The 13204-nt window shown below is 40.5% G+C and overlaps 2 non-coding genes across 2 annotated transcripts; both read right to left on the bottom strand.

Annotated features, from left to right (window-relative positions):
- Window positions 1–8916: 8916 nt before the first annotated feature.
- On the bottom strand, window positions 8917–8998 carry trnas-gcu (transfer RNA serine (anticodon GCU)). Its single transcript has one exon. It is a non-coding gene; the product is annotated as a tRNA-Ser (tRNA).
- Window positions 8999–9520: 522 nt separating this feature from the next.
- Window positions 9521–9593, bottom strand: trnaf-gaa (transfer RNA phenylalanine (anticodon GAA)). Its single transcript has one exon. It is a non-coding gene; the product is annotated as a tRNA-Phe (tRNA).
- Between the last annotated feature and the right edge of the window lie 3611 nt (window positions 9594–13204).

Below are 13204 nucleotides of genomic sequence, written 5' to 3'. Positions count from 1 at the left end.
TTATCGCATACCGGCTCCCAAAGGAGATCCTCTTACAGTTATTTTTGTTATCTTTTAAAGCTAATAAAAAAGTGCTTGCACTGTGGTATAGAAATTCTGTCATTACCAGTGCACATTTGCTGCAATACATATTTCATGTCAGTGTCTAATCACACTCAGAGTTACAGTCAGAACTGTGGCACGGCACATGGCAACAAACAGACTGAGTTTCGCAACTAAGATGAACATGGTGAAATAAAAAAATAAAACACACATACTGAGCATTCTCAGTTTTGGAATTCCAGCTAAAAATCCTGAAAATCCGCCTAAATTTGTTTAAGAATTCTTACATTCATAGTTAAGGTAATATGACACACATATTAATTATTTAAATTTACATTTATGGCAGATCTTCATATCTGGAGCAACCTTCAGAAGGGCTTTGAAGCCTCAGTCAATAAATACATACTGGTACAGGTTCACTGGGTCATAAACTAAGAATAACATCAGTCTAAAAACTCTTTTGGGGAGGAAATATAGCAAAATAATATAAAGCACAGAGACACAAGGTTTCTAAGTTTAAGTAGGTCTTTAGAACACAGCTGGTGACTCAGCTGTTCAGACATCTAGGGGAAGTTCATTCCACCAGCCAGGTGCCAGAACAGAGAAGAGTCTTGATGCATGACTTCCCTGTACTTTGAGAGATGGTGAGATCAGGACAGTCGAGCAGTGCTGGAGGATCTGAGGGAGCGTGGTGCAGTGCGCGGTGCTTTGACAGAAAGTGGTCTGTTTTCAGCTTTGTAGGCAAGCATCAGGGTTTTAAATTTGATGCAGGTAGCTACAGGAAGCCAGTGGAAGGAGTGTAGCAATGGCGTGGTGTGGAAGAACCTAGAATGGTTGAAAACAAGTTCAGTAGACTTTATTGTCACATATTACTTACAGCACAGTGAAATTCTTTCTTTGTATATCCCATCCTTGGAGGGTTGGGGTTAGAGCACAGGGTCATCCATGATGCAGCATCACTGGAGCAGAGGGGGTTGGGAATCTTGCCAAAAGGCCCAACAGTGGCAGCTTGGCGGTGCTGGGGCTTAAAACCCGATCAACAAATTAGAGCCTTAACCACTTCAGCTACCGCCCCAAGTTATTCTGGATCAACTAATTCCACATGACTCTAAACTGTTGAAAAAAGGACATTTATTAACATTTACATCATTTACTGTCTGGTGTCAAATCCAAATGAGGATGAGGTTCCATTCTGAGCCTGGTTCCTCTTAAGATTTCTTCCTTATACCATCTCAGGGAGTTTTACCTCACCACCGTCGCTTTAGGCATGCTCATTAGCTTTAATTTAAAACTTTATCATTTTTCTTCTATGTTTCTATACTTCTGTAAAGCTGCTTTGAGACAGTGTCCATTGTGCTATACAAATAAATTGAATTACATTGAAAATAGTTAGAGTTAGAATGATGCTCGGGGCAAAACTGCCCAGTGTGAGTTGCACTACTCCAGTTTGAAAATGCCAAGGGAATTATTTTACATATTCTATAAATCGCACTGATTTGTTTATTTGTCTAACCCGCTCATGCCAATTTCTGTTTTTCTCTTTTACAAAATGAGAAGGATTTGTCCATTTCTATCCCCACAGGCTACTCAGGTCCTTTGTCATTTTGAGATTGGACTTCTGCAACTCTCCGGCAGTTCTGCCTCTGAGCATCATTTCACCTCTGATCCAGAATGACACTGAATGACTTGTTTTCAGCCTTCAAGCTCTCCCACACCACCTCATGACTAAAAATCTACCTCTCTATCAAGTACTTAAATTAGCACTTTATTTTTTGTGTGGTCTGTATGCTTTTCTTACTGCCAAATCACCTCTCGGCCCTGTTTTTCAGACTGAAAAGTCTCTGTATTCTTAATCCATGACCTAGTGAACCAGTATGAGGATGTATGTACTGATAAGGACTTCAAAGCGATTCTGTAAGTCTAACAAATGCCATAAATTTAAATGTAAATGTTAGAATCAGTGTAGCCTAAAAGACGCAGAAGTTGGAAAGGTAATCTGCAGCCTTGTTTATCGACGTTTAATTAATAAGTGTATGAGTTGTTTTGCTTTAATTACAGAAACGAATGATTAGTTGATTTTGATTCTTTTTTTAATTATTGCTAGTAAAAATAAATAGTTAATGCAGAGATCTATTGAGAATATTAACAATTATGTCAATGACCGCTAGACTAATATTAACAGTGACTAGATCGAGTTAATGAGTCGTAGCAGATGTATGAATGTAGTTCTAACGAGGAAAGACACAGCAGCAGGGCTTAGAAGTGAATGACCTTCTTTGCTCTTTTCTAGGCTTTGATTTGAAAATTTCAAAGCCCTGTCCAGATTTAATTGTCAATAATAATAAGTAATTCATCATCGATACAGCTTCTCTGGAGTAAAGGAATGCGAGGGGGTGAAAAAAAAAAAGCTGTGGCTATCACAGCCTCGATGACCTTCACTGTTCAATTTATCTTTAGTCAATTTTCCCCAGTGTGTGATTTACTACAGCAATTGACCAAGGACAAATACGCAGAGAATTACAGGCCAGAAAAGTCCTCTTCTCTGAATTAACGCAGCTAGAAAGAAAAAGAAAAAATGCGTAAACTATAACTTAGTAATACTCTCAAAGCTATTCAGTTTGAAAGGTTTCACTGCAGACTTGGGGGGGAAGGGGCTGTTTTGTCAAAACATCCATTTTGTGAAGGTCGCTCTACAGGGATGCCAGATTGTAATGGCTGCTCATGCAGAAATGACATTTCTTCAGCTGTTATATTATGTACTTATTGCTGGTATGAAATAACACATTGGAGGCCTTGGACCTTCTTATTTGTGAAAGACTGAAAGGCTGAACTGTAGCTGTGGAAGATGTATGTTCTCATCTGGACTCTTAAACAGTGGACTCTGGACTCTTGGACTGTTGACAGCGAGCTTTCAGGCGCAAAGGAAGAAGTTTGTTCCTGTATTGAACTTTTTGTTTAAATTAGTAAGGAACTTTTCCTGTTGTTGTAAATCCTGCTAGTATTTCTCCCACTTCTCCTTCCTCTTCTTTACTTCTTATTGTCTATGATAAGCACAGTACAAAGCCTTTAACATGAAGAAATGTTATAAAATTTGAAATCCAGCACCATCTAATGACGTCCTACAGCCGCCAATCAATCCGCGACTCCACCTTCTCCAACTTCTTCTACTGAGAAGTACGTACGTTTTATACTTTTATACTTTCATTTATGTTAGTTATTATTATCATACAGACAGATTCAACAAACTGAAATATGATGAGTTCAGTCAGTAAACTGCAAACACGCTCATGAGTAAAGAGAAGTGACTGCGGGAGAAAATAGAAGAAATATAAGTTATGTTTTTTCTTTACAGAAAATCAATGCAAACAAATCTACAACATGAAGCATCAAGAAAAGATGCATCTTGTAGATTTAGAGAATATTCTGTAGGTGAGGATGGTAAGGTTATTAGCTGCTATAATGTAAGTGATAACAGGAAATCGTGTCTTGAAGACGATCCATAATATTCACTGTAACCATAGTTACTCTTTTATTTAATTCAATTTGTATTGTGCTTTTACATTCAATTTGTATTGTGCTTTTAACAATGGTAATTTTTTACAGAAAAATAAAAAATTCTGATTACTTTTTATGGGCAGCAAGAAGGTCCTGGGTTCGAATCCCTGGTTCGAACAGGAAGGGGCCTTTCTGTGGAGTTTGCATGTGCGTGGGGGTCCTTTGGTTTCCTCCCACAGTCCAAAAACATGTACATTAGGTTGATTATTAATTCTAAATTGCCCATAGGAGTGAGTGTGTGTGGTTGTCTGTCTATATGTTGCCCTGTGATGGATTAGTATTACATTATTGGAAATTTGAATTGATATTTATCCCTATTGGTCTAGTCCATAGGTGTCAAACCATATCCACAAATGTGTGGGTGCAGGTTTTCATTCCAACTGAGCAGAAGCCACACCTGAGTCTACTGAAAGCCAAGATCAGTTGATTAAACACGTGGAATCAGGTGTGGCTTCTGCTCTGTTGGAATGAAAACCTGCACCCACACCGGCCCTTTGTGGATACGGTTTGACACCTATGGTCTAGTCAGAGGTGACAATGAGGTGGTGAGGAACAATACGAGGAAGAAACCTTGAGAGGAACCAGACTCAAAAAGAGAACTTCATCCTCATCTGGGTGACACCAGAGAGTGAGAATATAAATTATTTCCCTTCTTTATCTTTATATAGTCAAGTTCAGTTTGTGAAACCAGAAGCTTTGGAGCAATTTCTGAATTATGGTTTTAATATCAATTCCTTCATCCCAAAGCCATCAAATGCTCAATGATGGAGACCGAGCACAAAACCCATAAAACTTGCTGGAACATTGTAGTGGTATGAGCAGAATAACACACTCATGATATGATACTACATGGATATAATACTTCGCATACATTAAATTGGGAATGAACAATAAATAAAGCAAGGTGGTCCTGTTTCATACACACCCTTGTTGTACTCCTACAACAAATATACAGCTACAGTACAGGAACATTCTTCACTATTGCTAGCTATATTTAAGTTTATATTTAAGTAGAACTGTGTGTGTGTGTGTGTGTGTGTGTGTGTGTTATTTCTGAAATCCCCAAACACTGACAGCACACGCTGCTCTCCCGCTACACAACATCAAAATGCGTCTCACGTTTTATTTGTTGTTTTTTTCTTTTTTAACTTTTCTCTCTTTCCTTTCATGTGGTTGTGTGTGTGGTTTGTGAGATTGCTTTCAGTTTGTAACATGTGATTAGCCAAAGGAAAATCTGCACAAAATGCCTTGCAGCCAGATGAAACGAGCTTTTTTATTGTTGTTGTTTATCGAGCAATCTGAGTGTCAGACAGTTTAATTAGTTGTATGTGTTCAATGTGGATGTAGGACAGTCCTGATATGACACTGGGTTGATTTGGGCAGATTTGGCAACCATGCCACAAATTTGTGGAGACAAATGAAAATAGCTGGTGTGGATTTGCCTCAGATGTCATCCTGCAATCAGAGATGTTATGTTTAGACAGATAATGATGGTGTTGATTGTATCTAGCATTGTCAAGCCTTATTTTTTCATTTAACTCTCTGATTTATGGACTAATTTAGTTCCCCCATAGTCTCGGTTTTCCCATGTTGCCCCTGTTGTCAAGCTGCAGTTGGTATTCTAACTTCATGAACGTCAGTCTTTGACACTTCTACAATACAAAAGTTTCAGATTTCCATATTCATGTTTAGCGCTTGACGGCGGAGTGACCTTTACTTTCTTTTTCTGTATTTTTTTCTCCATTTAGTCGTGTCTCTTTGTCATGTCGCAGGGTCCAGGTCACGATTAAGCGCGATCATCGCACAGGATGTGAAGTTAAAGGGCATGTCATTACGCAGCCACCAGACCGGAAAACGAGGGCAGCGGTTAGGCATCATGCCACGCTTCTGCTGCTAGCACAGATGCACTGTAATGATTAATCCTGCCCCACCAACACACTCAGGCCACACACACACTGTCCGTCCTCTGCCCAATCTGCTAATCACTGACAACTGGTGTTAAGGTGTGGTGGAGCCACATTGTGGACCATATGGTGGAGAACAAACGCTGTTTAAACGGATGCTGAGCAGCACGGGGGGTCGTCAGCTGAATCCTGCCAGCTCAGGGGGAAAAGAGAGAAAATGGATCAAAGCAAAGTCATACGAAGAGCTGAGATGACAGGAAAATGTGCACTAACCTTGAGGCTACCCTTTCTTTCAGACCACAAGGCAAAAACAGGACCAAACAGGTTTTCTCAACAGGTAATCAGGTAAGGGGTTTTCTGTAAACTAAGCTGGTCTTGTATTTCTTGGTCAGTATTTAATCTGAAACAAGTGGCAAATTTTCTTACCATAATAGTTGAGATTCTGTCCTTTCCTATTTAATGGAAAATACAGAAAAAATTGCAAGACAAAAAATCCAAATAACCTCAAGTGTACATCTAAAATACAACTGTTTTTGAAAAAGACAAAAAAATCTCCTGACTGGTTTATTTTTGACAGATTTTTCCTAAAATCACATTTTCTTTTACACATTTTAAAATTATTTCTCCAACCTTCATGTTTTCTTTTATTTATATATTCATCTTCAGTATCATTTTATCCTCATCAGGGTTACAGTAATCTCACTTTGAGAGACCTTCAGACTGAAAGCAGAAGATCTGGAGTCCAGAGCAGCTTTTATTGGACAAGGACCGCCGAAGAGGTCTTCTGACTGACATGTAAAGATGGGTTCACTGTTTTGTTCAGCATCATGCTTATCATTCCCTAATAAAAACAAACCAACGTTTGTTAAAGAAAGCCGTGCAAGTTATTGTGAGTCTGTGAACTTAACATCTTTTGGAAAATCCAGTTTTTAGCTGATCTTCATAAGCGCTCATTGTCACAGAAAATGACAGCTTCCTTCTTTCAGTAAAGGGAAGTAAAGTGTCATGAAGGCTTTGTTTCCAGGCAAAACGTTAGAAAAGGACACAGACACAGACAACTCCCAGAAATTCTGTAGAATCCAGCCAATCAGATGACGACTTAGAAACTCCAGAAGTGTTTCCAGTATTATATGTTGTATGCATCAGATGTTCAGCCAGAGGTTCGTAGACGTGACGTCTGAGTCTGAGACTAGGGTCAAAGTGGATTCATATTCTGTTCCCTTAACAATGAGAGTGATAGCCAACTGGGAAAATACACTAGATTGGATGCTACACTCATTCAGAGCTAGGAGCAATTCAGTATTACCAATTTTGGGAGGTGGGTGAAAACCAGAGAATTTAAAGAAAACCTACACAGACATGGAGAGAACATGGCAAAACACAATGCAAACAGTGACTCAAGCTGATGATTAAACTGGACATTCTGGACTATTTGATGATGCTGCCTGTGTCACCATCTTTATGTAGTTGATTTCAAAAATAAACATGCAAACAAACCAGCAACAAGGTGAACTAAAGGTGTTGTTTTTGCCAAGCTGAGACTCAATGCTGTTTTTTAGCCCCTGCACAATTCCCTTATCTTATTACAATTCTCAAAACATGGGAAGGGCTGAAATCAGTGAAATGAAGATGAAACATAATAGCTATTTATAATACATTATAGAGTTTAGAGAATTGGCCGAAAATCTAAATGGATGGTCTGGATCTGGGCAAACAAGAGTTAAACTGTCCCTGGATATACCAGCATTGTAGGAGGAGTGAAGGCAGACTTGGTCTAGCCTTTCTGTCTCTCAAACAAAGTCCCCTTGCTCTTATCTGCCCTTCACAACCAGGCAGACGCCACAGTGGGCCGAACTGGCCGGCCTCCTGCACTGCACTGATACACACCGAATGATAGAAACAGGAGACGTCACTCTCTCACCTGCTCTCTATCACTCTATTTCCATTTGCTCTTTGACTTCTCTCTCTCTCTCTCTCTCTCTCTCTCTCTCTCTCTCGCTCTCTCTCTTTGGTTGGTTGTACTGTACCCCCATCTTATCAGCTGCGTTCTGGTTGACCTCTGAAGCAATGCAGCTCAGAGAGAGGAGATTAAGCTGAGTCATTCAAAGGTAAAAGAGCACCTAAAATGCCAAATTTTAATAAGGCCACTGCCAGAGCAGCGATGTTTGAAACCGCACCCACGAAAAATTCCAACCAGAATTTATTGAACGTCTAGCTCAGTTCAGGCAATCATCAGGTCATGTTGCTTATTCGCGCTATAGCACAGTGTATTGGGAGTCAGTTTGGAGCTGATAGTCTTGTTCAAAACAGTAGTGGAGAATATTGAGTGCTCTTGGAAATCCCACACCATATTGTAATTGTCTGTTGCAGACACTTTGTCAGAATACTGATCACCTATGGGTCAATGGTGCACCCAATTAAAATCCTGCAACTTTAAAAGCTTTTGTGTCTTTCTGTATTTTTTGTTTTTATTAGATTTTTTGATTTGTTGTTGGGATTTATATTGCCCTTCGACATTTGCAGTGGATCTATCCCAAGAATACTGATGGGATGCCAGTTCATCATAGGGCTGGACAACAGATTCCTTTTGCTTCCTTATATTTGATTCATCATTAAATAGTCATGCTTGTTTTTTTTGTTACACAGTTGCACTTGACAAGAGGTTTTTATGCATTTGTGGTAAGAAAGTGACTGAGTCGTTCTGCAGGACAAGGAGGAACTTGGCATGTGCACTACATATGTGCTGTCATGAGACTAACACGCCTTCAGCTTTACCAGATCTACAGGAAATATCTAACCATTTCCATGAAAGGAAGCTCAGGCTTGGCTTACAACACGTCACTGACCCCGATTCGTCAGGGCTTAAGGCCCCGTGGTTAATTGTCACCTCTGTAGGTGTGGGCGGAAGGAAGTCTTCTGTTGTTGAACAAAAAGCCCTCCCCATACCCCCAAAGAGACTGGAGCCTTAGTCCAGCACCTAAGACCACTCGGCCATGCTACCCATAGGCAGTCATAATGTTTGTACCATGTACTGTATGCTTCCTTTACCAAGCATGCTTAAGCAGGGTCTTTTTGAGAACAGCAAGATCCAACCTCAGAATGGTTTTGCAAATGGAACACCTCTTATTGATTTAGTTTGCTCATGTGAACTTACATCCCAGTCTGTGGAAAAAAAATCTTAGTAAATAAACACTTCAGGTGAGGGTTCTTTGCCTCTGTCATCTGGACTGCACACTGCTTTGAAGGAGCTCCAGTGACTGAATTAGCCTTATAGCATCTGTGTTGAACCAACATGAAAATACAGCCCATAGCTGTAACATTTTTCTCATTCCACTCTAGCGCTGTCTTGTGGACTAGGTACAAAGTATTCAGCTTCCAGGCAATGTGGTAAAGAGGAGGTTAAAAGGTACACACTCGACGAGGGTGGGACTTGAACCCACGCGTGCAGAGCACAATGGATTAGCAGTCCATCGCCTTAACCTCTCGGCCACCTCGTCACACACCAGTGCAGCTTACATCCCAAGAGATGCATCCACAGACTGAGCTCTTGCAATATTCTGGCACAACACTCTGATCACCCCTTCCTCCACTGCTTGCAACCTGTGTTAAGGGGATTGACTAACACCACTCCCACATGGTACCTGTGATTTTTGCCCCAAAAATCCTCCCAAGCCCTTGGGGAATGTGGCTGAGTGGTTTAAGGTGCTGGATTTAGGCACCAGTCTCTTTGGAGGTGTGGGTTACCTTTCGAGGCACCATGGCTTACTTAATGGTTGTGGGGTCTTGGCACAACAAGTGGTTGTGGCTCCCATGCCTTCTGCATATGCACTTAAGAAAAAGAGTTACAGTTTCCAAAGAAATTTGCCTTGCTGGTCTGAATAGGGCACACAGTCCCAAAACACTGAATGCCTAATGTATGCTGTGATGTAAAAGTCTTATGTGTATACATGTACAATGTTAATATAGTTGTGATTTTAAAACTAAGGGAGTATAGCCTTAAAGCTCCAGGGTGGCTTCAATGCCAAAACCCAGGATTGAACCAGGGACCTTTAGATCTTCATTCTAACGCTCTTCCAGCTGAGCTATTTCGGCAACCAGCATGATTGTTGTTGAGCTCCCATGGCTCAACCACGTCTATTAAAATGTACCCGAGTCACACTCATAGGTGTATAAGACCAGGGCAGTGGAATTGCCTATGCTCCAGCTCTGGGACTGTGAATTTGTCCTTCTATCAGTAACTATTTTACATCCTTCGAGGTGTTAAGACAATCTATCTCAAAGGCATCCTAAGTTCTTACTTTGTAGAGGACAAGACAGAAAAAAGTTTGTGAACCTGCATTGATTATATACTTTATGCCTCTGGTGTTAGCAACAATAAGACGGATGAAAGGGCCTCAAGTTTAAGAGAAGCTGGACGTGCAATAACACAACCTGATACAGAATTTGGGAGGGTGACAAAAGGAAGGCAGTCTTCATTATCAAATCGAGCCATCGCAAATATTTGGGAAATGCTTGATGCCCTTGCAGAGAAATGTCTCTTTCATCATAACTCAGTCCTTCCTTAGTCTGGCAAAAGACCAGACGAAAAATATGATAGGAAATGCCTCCCGTGTTCCGACATTTCTAATAAAGAGTGTTCAGCAGACAGAATCTATGACTAGGGAACACAGGGGGCCATTAAGCTATGCCCTGGAGAGAGGAGATATTGTCAGGAAGTAGCACTTTGTGCTGTACAGAGTCTACTGCAACTGTAATGGAAAAGTCTGCAATGGATACAGCCACTGGGCCTCGTTTATCAATCTTTTAGTCAATTTGTGTGTAATTTATTTCGTAGGCCAAACCAAACTGTCAGGCAGCACAGAAGATTGAGAGTGCAAGTAGACTTTATTGCAAAAAGCCAAGTTGATAACTAAAAATAGAGTAAAAAATAGAGACCTTTAGAGGGCAGTGATCAACAAATAGACTTTTATTAAGGGCAAAACCAAAAGAAAGAAACACCAAACCAGAACACAATCAAAACCAGTGAGGATGCACAAAATACAACGGTATTGTTGGGAGTAAAGACTTTGTGTTGATTGTATGTGCTTGAGTCTGGGTGTGTAGTCAGGTGAACATAAAAGGAAGCTGTGGGTGCTGGGAAATGGAGTCTATTGGTCATGTTCTGATGCCATGGTGGATTCTGGGAATCAGTGTACTGAATCCGGTGCTGACGTGATAAAAACTAAAAATTCCTGCTAGTTTTTCCAATGTTTCGGGAACACTGATTTTCTTTGTACTTGAGTGTGTATGTTAAACAATGTCAATTGTTTAAGAAATGGAACGATTGATTTATACTTATAAACAAATCTCCATCAAAGGTAAAGCTTGCAGATGGATAAATGGTGAATACATTTGAAAGCATGGTGTGTCTTAAAATCTGGAGGACTGCAATACTGTCATGTGACTAAAAACTGGAAAACTGAACTAAATGAGCACTTTAAGCTTAACTCTGCGCTCTGACCCCAACCTCCAAGGATGGGATATGCGAAGAAAGAATTTCACTGTGCTGTAATGTATATGTGACAAATAAAGGCTGTTTCGTTTCGTTTCATCATAGACACAATAACTCGTCAACACTTATAAGATTTATAATTACATCATTGTAAAGCATGTGGTACTCTACAGAGCGGAAACATTGGGACCTACCACCATAACCATGAAAAGATTCCAGAATTTCATCAACAGCTGCCTCAGAAAGATCCTTCAGATCCACTGAATTGACACCACCAGAAACCAAAACTTGTGGTAGTGAATGAAACAGCAGCTGGTAGAGGTAGAGATTCTCCAATGTAGTGGACTGAGATTCTCCAAAGAGCTGGATTGTTCATACCATCCTCAAACTTACTTTCAGCATAGTAAGGCAAACCCTCACCTGGAACCCACTGGGTAAAAGGAAAGGAGACTGACCAAGAAACACCTGGCATCGTGACTCAACTGGAAGGTCTCATTAGTACTCCCCAATAGGGGCCACAGGTGATTATGATGATGATGATGATGGTGGTGGTGGTTGAATTGTCTTCCACCTGCCTCAGAAATATCCTTCAGATCCTTTGCCCTGAAACCACCAGAAACCAAAACTTTGGTAGTGAATGAAACAACAGCTGGTAAAAGTAGAGATTCTCCAAAGAGATGGATTGAGATTCTCCAAAGAGGTGGATTAATCATCCTCAATCTTATATCCAGCATAGTAAGGCAAACCCTCAACTGGAACCCACAGGGTAAAGGGACAAAAGGCTGACCAAAAACACCTAGCGCTGTGACCTGACTCCAAAAAAACAGGACTCAACTGGAAGATCTTGTCAGTAGCCTATGCCCCAATAGGGACAACAAGTGATGATGATGATGATGATGATGATGATGGTGGTGGTTGAACTTTCTTGGTAATGAATGTTAAATGGTTATTCAATGTTATGTCTGAAATTTGTTCATATCCAGCTTGATAAATGAGATCTTCTGAACATCTTTAGTAAAATCCTTGACCCAAAACACAAACTAGGATACAGAGAAATCCAGTAGAAACAAGGTAGATGTGAGTAAAGCAACAATTAATCACATTTCTAACAAGCAAGCACTGCTGATTTACTAACACTTCTGAAGTCTGAATATTAATGATTATCAGTTATCTCAGTGGAGCTTGTCTGTGTATTTGCTTGTTCAACTTAAGTAAAGGCACCCAAGTATCCATTATTCTGTGCTGAGGTCATACAACACATACACCAATCAGGCATAACATTATTAGCAATGAGATGTGAAGTAAATAACACTGACAATCTCCTCATCATGGCACCTGTTATATATTAGGCAGTAAGTGAACATTTTGTCCTCAAAGTTGATGTTAGAAGCAGGAAAAATGGGCAAGCGTAAGGATTTGAGCGAGTTTGATGAAGGGACAAATTGTGATGGCTAGACCACCGGATCAGAGCATCTCCAAAACTGCAGCTCTTGTGGGGTGTTCCTGGTCTGCAGTGGTCAGTATCTATCAAAAGTGGTCCAAGGAAGGAACAGTGGTGAACCAGCGACAGGGTCATGGGCGGGCCAAGGTTCAGTGATGCACGTGGTCACTGAAGGCTGGCCCATGTGATCCGATCCAACTGTTGCTCAAATTGCTGAAGAAGTTAATGCTGGTTCTGATAGAAAGGCATGACAATACACAGTGCATAACGGGTCAGGGCTGTTTTGGTAGCAAAAGTTGGACCAACACAATATTAGGCAGGTGGCCATAATGTTATGCCTGACGTGTATGTGGAGAAACTTTTTGCACTTTTACCTGTTCTGGTCTTCCTTCCTTGTTACAGGTTGTGTTAGACCTCTGAGAGGAATTATTTCATTTCCAGGCCTGAGGATAAGATTCTGACTACAGGAATACAATTTAAATCACAGGTTTCATTAGAGGGGTTAAGTGAATACAGTGAATCTATAATTGAGACAGCAATTCCTGCAAGGCGGCTAGCAGGACAGGATTAGGAATAGAACGCTGTTATTTATAGCTACTGCAGTGACTAGATTTCTGCATGGGCCAGGAATGCCTAATACTCAATAATAGAGTACTTTACTCTAATACTTGATCACTCCAAGAAATAGCTGCAGGAATATTTTTGTTCTAACAAGACTGTCTGGACTGCAATGAATCATCCACTTACAGTATGTAGAAATGACTTCTTCTC

Source organism: Hemibagrus wyckioides, linkage group LG11 (assembly GCF_019097595.1).
Source record: "Hemibagrus wyckioides isolate EC202008001 linkage group LG11, SWU_Hwy_1.0, whole genome shotgun sequence".
Classification (NCBI taxonomy): domain Eukaryota; kingdom Metazoa; phylum Chordata; class Actinopteri; order Siluriformes; family Bagridae; genus Hemibagrus; species Hemibagrus wyckioides.
Note: the sequence above shows the minus strand (reverse complement) of the source record. Positions and strands in the feature narration are given on the sequence as shown.